Source organism: Trachypithecus francoisi, unplaced genomic scaffold (assembly GCF_009764315.1).
Source record: "Trachypithecus francoisi isolate TF-2019V2 unplaced genomic scaffold, Tfra_2.0 Lachesis_group20, whole genome shotgun sequence".
Lineage (NCBI taxonomy): Eukaryota > Metazoa > Chordata > Mammalia > Primates > Cercopithecidae > Trachypithecus > Trachypithecus francoisi.
Genome location: NW_022681466.1, coordinates 59,576,817 through 59,586,675, shown reverse-complemented (window position 1 = coordinate 59,586,675; position 9,859 = coordinate 59,576,817).

Here is a 9,859-nt window from a genome sequence, read left to right as displayed (position 1 = left end):
GGTCAGGCTGGTGTCAAACTTCCAACCTCAGGTGATCCGCCCACCTCGGCCTCCCCTAAAGTGCTGGGATTCCAGGCATGAGCTACCGTGCCTGGCCTTTTTTAGTATTTTTTATGCTTATTTCTTCTTCATCATCTGCTCTGCAAATTCTATTACATATTTGTTTGAATATTTTGAAAAAAGATTCCACGTCTAGTTTCTTTTTCCTCACCATTTCATTGCATTACCTAATTTTTCCCGCTGAATTTTGGGATCGTTCTTCCAGCCCATCTTCTAATGCAGTAATTCCATTTTGGGCAGTGCCAGATCTGCTATTTCCTGCCTCCATGGAGTTTCATTAGTTTGGAAGTCATGCGTTTCTTATCCAAGAAGTCTTTCTTGTTTAATGTGGCTCTTCTTCATGGCAACCAGCTCTTATTATATTAAAGCAGCTTTCTCTCAGTTCTCACCAAGAATACAAATTAGAGTGAAAAAATATATTTCCCTTACTTCTTGCATAACTTTCACTAGAAGCTATTTTCTCTGGATTCTCAGATTAGTCTCCCTGTTTTATGGAGGTGATAGCCTATAATAAAAGCACAGGCATTTGAACTAGAAAAACTCGGGTTTGAATCCTAGTTCTGACCCTTGAATGGCAGTTAACCTAAACCCTCTGAGCTTGGTTTATTTGATAGGTATAGGCACACCCTCATCGTAGAGTTCTTCTAAGGATTAAATAAGATAATGTATGTTATAGCACTTACAGTAGTACTTGGCTCTATAGTTTATTATTATTACCTTCTTCATTCTCATTACTATTATATTGAAATACTAAGCCTTTTTTCTGCTTGTCAGTCTCACACAGAGAGGTCTGGTTACTTAAGACTTGGTAGCTGAGTTGGACAGAAAGGCATCAGGTCAGAAACGGTGCAGATCTCAGTTTAATTTCCCCCCAAAGTTACTACACATAGTAAATCTACCTGGCCAGGACTCCTTCACTCAGAAATCACCTGTACCATTTTTTGACAGGATTGTGAAAGGGACCTTTCTCTAATTTCCATGAGTGACACAGAATTGCTCTATTACGTTTGATGAGTTATTTCAGATGGATATTGGAGGGAGAAATGAGTCAAAACTACTGGCTTTTGTTAACATTTTGTTACCAGAAGTTGAACGTAAAATTTACTAAAAATAAAGAAAATTAACACATAAATGTTTTAGATAAAAATGTAGTCAAATATTTCTATCCTTTGGGGATAAAGGAGACTTTCTAAGCATTAAACCAAAGGCATAAAACATAAAGGAAAAGACTGATGGATCTGACCACATCAAAAATGTAGAATTCTGGCTGGGCGCGGCGGCTCACGCCTGTAATCCCAGCACTTCGGGAGGCTGAGGTGGGTGGATCACCTGAGGTCAGCAGTTCAAAAGCAGCCTGACCAACATGTTGAAACCTTGTCTTCACTAAAAATACAAAATTGGCCAGGTGTGGTGGCTCATGCCTGTAATCCCAACTACTTGGGAGGCTGAGGCAGGAGAATCGCTTGAGCCCGGGAGATGGAGATTGCAGTGAGCTGAGATTGTGCTATTGCACTCCAACCTGGGCAACAAGAGTGAAACTCCATCTCAGAAAAAAATAAAATAAAAAAAGTAGAATTCCTGGAAGATAAAAATCAACATTAGAGATGCTGAAAAGGAAAGGCCAAACTAGAGAAAACATTTGCCATAAGATACAATAGCATTAGTATAATTAATATGACTAAAAAGCTTTTAAAAATTGATAAGAAAATGTAGACCTACAACAGAAAAATGGGCTAAGGACATGGAGAATTAATTAACCAAAGAAGAAATACTGACGGCCATGAAACATGTGGGAAAATGTTTAATGTGGTAAAAGCAAATGCAAATTAAAACAGCATAATAATGCTATTTTTCATCTATTCATCTCACAGGATTATTAAGAGCAGTAATACTCAGCACAGGTTAGGGTATGGGGAAAACGGCATATTTACACGCTGTAGTTGGGACGGCGAAAATTTCCATTTTTTATCTACAGGATAATTTGGCAATACATGTAAAAAGCTTTAAAACATGACACACTTCAATGCAGAAATTCTGATTATTTAATGTTGATCTTAAGTAAATAAATATATGCAAAAAGTTTTAACCATTAACATGTTGATCACAGAGATATTTAGAATAACAGAAGAAAGAACATATTGTCCTAACAACAGTCTGATCCTATTTTTGAAACACGTTTATAGATTCCCAGTGTTATCTTGATTAGTAAGAATCTGGGCATTTTTCATTTTTTAAATGAATCCCAAGTTTCCAATTTTTCCCTCAATAACATTAAAATGTATAACACGTTTATATATAAACACATATACTGTTGGACTTTATTTACCAACATTTTATTAATAATTTTTATATCTATTCTTTTGTTTTTGTTTTTGTTTTTTTTTTTTTTGAGACGGTGTCTCGCTCTGTCGCCGCGGCTGGAGTGCAGTGGCCGGATCTCAGCTCACTGCAAGCTCCACCTCCCGGGTTTACGCCATTTCTCGCCTCAGCCTCCCGAGTAGCTGGGACTACAGGCGCCCGCCACCTCGCCCGGCTAGTTTTTTGTATTTTTTTAGTAGAGACGGGGTTTCACCGTGTTAGCCAGGATGGTCTCGATCTCCTGACCTCGTGATCCACCCGTCTCGGCCTCCCAATATATCTATTCTTATAGGCGATATTGGTTTGTTGTTTTGGCATTTGTGCCATCTTCATCGGGTTTGATAACAGAGTTAAGGCAATTTCAGAAAGTGAGTTTGGATGCTTTCATTTTGTTTCTGTGCTCTGAAATACTTAAGTAGCAGAAGAATTATCTGTTGTTTGAAGCTTTGAAAGTCTTTCCCATAACACCATATGGGCCTGGCTACTTTGGGGAGTATTGTTCCTTGAAAAGTTTTCCAAGTTTTTCAGTGTTCCTGGTCCCCTCATGCTTCCTACCTATTTTTGAAAAACCTGTAGCAGGCCAGGCACAGTGGCTCATGCCTGTAATCTCAGCACTTTGGGAGGCAGAGGCGGGCGGATCACCTGAGGTCAGGAGTTCGAACACGGCCTGGCCAACATGGTGAAACTCCATCTTTACTAAAAATACAAAAATTAGCTGGGCATGGTGGTAGGTGCCTGTAATTCCAGGTACTCAGGGACGCTGAGGCACGAGAATCGTTTGAACCTAGGAGGTGGAGGTTGCAGTGAGCCGAGATTGCGCCACTGCACTCCAGCCTGGGAGACAGAGCAAGACTCCATCTCAAAAAAAAAAAAAAAAAAGAGAAAAAGAAAAGAAAGAAAGAAAGAAACACCTGTAGCAGTTCATATTCTCCAAGTAAATAAAGAGCTTACTTTAAAATAAGTAAACATAAGATCGCAAAAGTATCTCTAACACATTTTTTGCATCTGTGATTAAATCCTTTTTCTCGTGTCTAAAATTGTGTGTTTTTCTTCTTTTTGCCTATCTATTCGTTTTATGTATCTCTTTGAAATAACGAGTACTGAAATTAATTGATCAATTATACCCTTAATTTATGTTAAGGTCTGTATTAGGCCTGCTGTTCAAATGTTCCCCTGGAGCCCAAGATAGAAGACAAGCCACTATCTGGGGAAAGTTTTTTCTTATGGCAGTGGTAAATGTGCCAGAAAACCAGAGGAAAATGTACAAAGCCTCTTAATGCACAGCTTGGAAGTGCCATATATCACTTCCACCCACAGGCCATTAGCCGAAGAAGTCTCTTGGTCAAGTCCTAAGTTATTAAGTGGGAAAATACACTCTGCCTATGATGAGACCATGCAAAGCTCTATTAAGGGAAGGCTGAAAATTGGAGTTAACGACATCTATTAATACCATGCCCAAAGATGGGAACTTCTATTACCCTATTTAAAAAATATTTTGGACTAACAGATATACTTGAATGGTGCAAGTCAAGTTTGATACCTGCAGGCATAAAGGTGATTGGAATCTGTAATATCCTTCAGTCGTATTGTAGCACTGAATGTTGTTTTGACACATCAGATACTGTAAGGCATAGGTGTATCTTCTCCAACAGCAATGTACTGAGCAAATAGACTCGCCAATTAATTCCCCAAAACATATTACTTAGAGATTTTGTACTACAAATTGCCATATAGTAGATAAGAAAAGAGTGTGGTGGAGAAGTCCAGCAAGATGATTGGCCATAATTATAATGAGCTCGAGCTTCCTGTTCAGCTTTCGCTCTTCTGTGGTCCCCAATGTATAGGATGTTGCATTCAACAAAGAACTGCGTATACCACAGTGATCCCATAAGGTTATAACACTGTATTTTTACCATACTTTTTCCATGTTTAGATGTGTTCAGATAACACAAACGCTTACCATGGTGTTACAATTGTCTACACTATTCAGTACAGTGACATGCTCTACAGGTTTGTAGCTTAGGCTATACCCTATAACCTAGGTGTGTAGTAGGCTACACCATCTAGATCTGTGTAAGTATTTTCTTTCTTTCCTTTTTTTTTGAAATGGACTCTCGCTCTGTCACCTAGGCTGGAGTGCAGTGGCGCGATCTTGGCTCACTACAAACTGTGCCTCCTGGTTTCAAGCGATTCTCCTGCCTCAGGCTCCCGAGTAGCTGGGATTACAGGCACCCACCACCACACCTAACTAAATTTTGTAATTCTAGTAAAGACGGGATTTCACAACATTGGCCAGGCTGGTTTCGAACTCCTGACCTCAGGTGATCCTCCTGCCTTGGCCTCCCAAAGTGCTGGAATTACAGGTGTGAGGCACCACGCCTGGCTGTATAAGTACTTTCTATGATGTTTGTGCAACAACAAAATCACCTAATAATGTATTTCTCAGAACGTATCCCTGTCGTTAAGTGACACATGAGGTTATTCTGAATTCTGTTCTGTAGATCAGCCGTCCAATAGAGCTTTCTATGATGATGAAAATGTTTATTTTACATTGTCTGCTATGGCAACCACTAGCCACAGGTAGTTATTGGGCACTTGAAATGCAAAACTGAAACTTTTGTTTTATTTAACCTAGTTTAAAATAATATTTAAGTAACCACATGTAGCTAGTGATCCCCATGTTGGCCAGTGAATGCTTGCTCTCAGAGTAGGGGTTAAAACCATTCTAATTCGGAGGCTTCTAAAGGGAGTATCAGATTTCCACGGAAACATATCTCAGACAAATGGTACTACAACATTGCTGAAGCAAGTAAGAAGCCCATATACTGGGCCGGGCGTGGTGGCTCAAGCCTGTAATCCCAGCACTTTGGGAGGCCGAGACGGGCGGATCACGAGGTCAGGAGATCGAGACCATCCTGGCTAACCCGGTGAAACCCCGTCTCTACTAAAAAATACAAAAAACTAGCCGGGCGAGGTGGCGGGCGCCTGTAGTCCCAGCTACTTGGAGGCTGAGGCAGGAGAATGGCGTAAACCTGGGAGGCGGAGCTTGCAGTGAGCTGAGATCCGGCCACTGCACTCCAGGCCGGCAACAGAGCCAGACTCCGTCTCAAAAAAAAAAAAAAAAAAAAAAAAGAAGCCCATATATTGTTGACCAAAGCAAGTGACAAGGTCAAAGGGAAGGTCAACAGGAACAGGGACGTGTAATCTTCCCATAGGTCAAAGCTAGGTATATAAGACGTAGACATTTCTTTCTTCTTTTCTCCTCTTCTTCCTCCTCTTCCTCCTCTTCTTTCCCCTTCCCACCATCCTTCCTCACCTCCTCTTCTTCTTTTGCAAATACATTTAAATTTTATTCTAAATCTATTCTTCTAGGTGGCAAAAATTAAGTTTTAGGCAATTCCATCTTCATTCCCCATCTTGGCCAAAGCTGCCTCCTCCTCCTGATCACTGTCTTTGATCCCAATAGCGTTCACATCCAGCTCTTTCAGGTACATTTGTATATCCTCACACCACACATGCAGACACCAAATCATTGCACATGGCTTGGAGGCAGGGAGCTCTGGGGCTATCACTGGCCTGTGGTACGAGTACCTTAGACATTTCATGTAGATATCTTACTGGTCCTGTGTCTTACAAGGCAGAAGATCTCTGTGAGCTTGGCCACACCTCGCCTTCACTCCAGGAGTGGTGTACAGTTTCTCCACTGTGCTCAGATGCCCCAGAATGATATATCTCTCTCCAATCTGCTTGCCCCCAACTTCATTGTTGACCATGGGGAAAAGCAAGGCGCATGCTACTTTCTTAGAGAAACCCACCGTAGCAGTCAGGTTAGACTCAATTATGTTACAGCAACAAACAATCCCCAAACCTCTGACGTAAAACAGCAAAGATACCTTTTTCACTCCAGCTGGAGGGCCACATCGTTGTTCCACAGCAGCCCCTAACTGGTTCATTGCCAGTATTAAGAAGAAGAGGGCAGGATCACAAAATGACTCCTAAAATGTCTGCCCTCAGAAGAAGCTAAAAGTCACTTCTGTGCATATTCATTGTTCAAAGAAAATCACATGACTGATCTTTAACTCAACAGTAAGGTAAAATAAAATCCTTCCCGTAGGCATTGGCAGTGAAAGTTTTTGGACATTAATAGTATCTATACAAGCATCATCTACTTTTCTTCTCTCTTTCTCTCCCGCTTTGCAGTCCCCATCACCATTTTCCATATCTTACAGCCTGTGGGTTCTTTATTTAGACTAAGCAGGATGATATATTCTTTATAATCTACTATTTCTGACATAGACTATTAAAGCTCCAAAGCCTATATTCTGGAAACTCAAAACTCTGTCCTGAAGAACTCTATTCTGTCACATGTGTTTCTGAAGCTCTTCTGCACTATTATCCCTTCCTGGGGTAGAAAGCAGAAATGCACTAGCTGCTTCCTGAGTGGAGGGAGCATTCAAAGGAAGACAGAAAATATGTGAAGAAGCCAGCAGTTAATAAAATATTATTGGACCACACTCTGTCAGGGGAGGCAGCCAAGGGGATTTCCCTTTGGAATGGAAAAATCTCGGGATTGAAGGCAGGGGCTGGCATGATATTGGAGTTGTCTACCAGAGTTCTTGAGGATTAGTGCTGACCAGTAGAACTTTCTGAGAGGATAGGAATGTTCTTTATCTGTGCTGTCCAATACAGTAGCCTTTAGCCACATGTGGCTCTTAAGCCCTTCGAATGTGACTTGGGTGACTGAGGAACTAAATTCTGTTTTTATTTTTTATTTATTTATTTTTTTATTATACTTTAAGTTCTGGGGTACATGTGCAGAACGTGCAGGTTTGTTACATAGGTATACAGGTGCCATGGTGGTTTGCTGCACCTATCAACGTCATCTACATTAGGTATTTCTCCTAATGCTCTCCCTCCCCTGGTTCCCCAACCCCCGACAGGCCCCAGTGTGTGATGTTCCCCTCCCTGTGTCCACGTATTCTCTTTGTTCAACTCCCACTTATGAGTGAGAACGTGCAGTGTTTGGTTTTCTGTTCCTGTGTTAGTTTGCTGAGAATGATGGTTTATAGCTTCGTCCATGTCCCTGCAAAGGACATGAACCCACCCTTTTTTATGGCTGCATAGTATTCCATGGTGTATATGTGCCACATTTTCTTTATCCAGTCTATCATTGATGGGCACTTGGGTTGGTTCCAAGTCTTTGCTATTGTGAACAGTGCCGCAATAAACATACATGTACATGTGTCTTTATAGTAGAATGATTTATAATCCTTTGGGTATGTATCCAGTAATGGGATTGCTGGGTCAAATGGTATTTCTAGTTCTAGATCCTTGAGGAATCGCCACACTGTCTTCCACAATGGTTAAACTAATTTACACTCCCACCAACAGTGCAAAAGTGAGGAACTAAATTTTGAATTTTAATTAGTTTAAATTTCAACAACCGCTTGTGGTGAGGGGTTACTATATTCAACAGTGCAGTTCTAGAAGTTACCAGAGATAGTGTTGCTAAAAGTCATACAATGACCTTAATGTCTTACTATTATTTATACACATAAAAAGCATGTTGTACTTTGCTTTTTGAAAAAATCTCAAAATGGAAGTAATTTTACTTAATATAGACATCATGTAGACATTATAGGTACAACATAGTTGCTTAAAAGCAAATAATGGCCAGGCGTGGTGGCTCAAGCCTGTAATCCCAGCACTTTGGGAGGCCGAGACGGGCGGATCATGAGGTCAGGAGATCGAGACCATCCTGGCTAACACGGTGAAACCCCGTCTCTACTACAAAATACAAGAAACTAGCCGGGCGAGGTGGCGGGCGCCTGTAGTCCCAGCTACTCGGGAGGCTGAGGCAGGAGAATGATGTGAACCCAGGAGGCGCAGCTTGCAGTGAGCAAAGATTCGGCCACTGCACTCCAGCCTGGGCGACAGAGCGAGACTCCGTCTTAAAAAAAAAAAAAAAAAAGCAAATAATGCCTTCGTTTATTCACGGGCTAGAGCTGTCTGACCTAATAAGCAGAGGCTAAATTCACAATTAATTAAAGATTTCATGTTCATTCAGCCAAGACATGCCTCAAACCATTTTTTTGTTTAGCTGGCCAGCAAGATACTTAGAGCCATATTTAGGACATCTTGCAATTATAATCAACATATGCAAAATATCCCATTTCAAAGAAGATCCTTCCTTTATAAGATCAGTAATTCTGTGGTACAAATAGGATTTTTCCCTATTATGCTAAGTATAATCATTTTGTAGTAAATGAATATGGCAATGTACTACATGAAAATTTATATGTAATTTAATTATTGGTAATTTAACAAATGGTTCTCTTACCGGAGTTCAGGAAGCATATTTCTCTATTTAGGGATGAGGAAACAGAGGTTTGGAGAGGTTAGGCAATTTTCCTAAGGTTATATAACAGATATGTGGAATTCTGACGCAGGAACTCCTATCTGTTTAATCCAAAGCGCCTAGCACCCAACAATACTGCTCTTACTTGATATATAATGATAAAACCTTGATATATAATGATAAAACCTAACTGCAATCACCTATCTTTTTCTTTTTTCTTTTTTTTTTTTTGAGACAGAATCTAGCTCTGTCGCTCAGGTTGGAGTGTAGTGGCACAATCTCGGCTCACTGCAACCTCTGCCTCCCGGGTTCAAGCGATTCTCCTGCCTCAGCCTCCCGAGTAGCTAGGATTAGGGGCGCCCGCCACCACGCCCAGCTAATTTTTGTATTTTTAGCAGAGACGGGGTTTCAGTGTGTTGGCCAGGCTCGTCTCGAACTCCTGACCTCATGATCCACCCGCCTTGGCCTCCCAAACTGCTGGGATTACAAGCGTGAGCCACCGCGCCCGGCTCACCTATCTTTTTCTAAGGATAGAGACCGAAGAAGCCACAACTCCTTTCAAGGAACCAGCTGACGTCCATGGGATGCTGTGGTGCAGGACACTCGTGGGGTGCTACAGCTCATGCCCCTTGGTTTCCTGCTGGTGGAAGGGAAATGGGACTAGATACGAGATTGGCATCTAAGCCATACAAAAAAGCTGTCTCAGACAGGTTGGGCCAGTAAGCACAACGTCACTATCTATATTGGCTTCTGGTTACCTATTGGGTTTGGTTTGGTAAAAATTAAGAATCAGACTTCTGGGATGCAAGCTATGCCGAGTTCAAAATCTGCTGTCAGCCCCTGTGTTCCAAGCGTAACCCTGAACCTCATGATTAATCAGGTGACCTTAGACCGTTTTATCAGCCGCGTATCTGCTAGCAAAAATCTCCCTTCTGTGAATTGAGAACACTGATGCCGCACATTCACTAAAAATACAATGAGAGACAGATGCTCACTTTCTTTATTTGCTGTTGTATTCTTGGTCCCACTTTGCCATTTTTAAAACAGGAAAACGTTTCCCTTACTTGAACGCTAAAGTGCAAA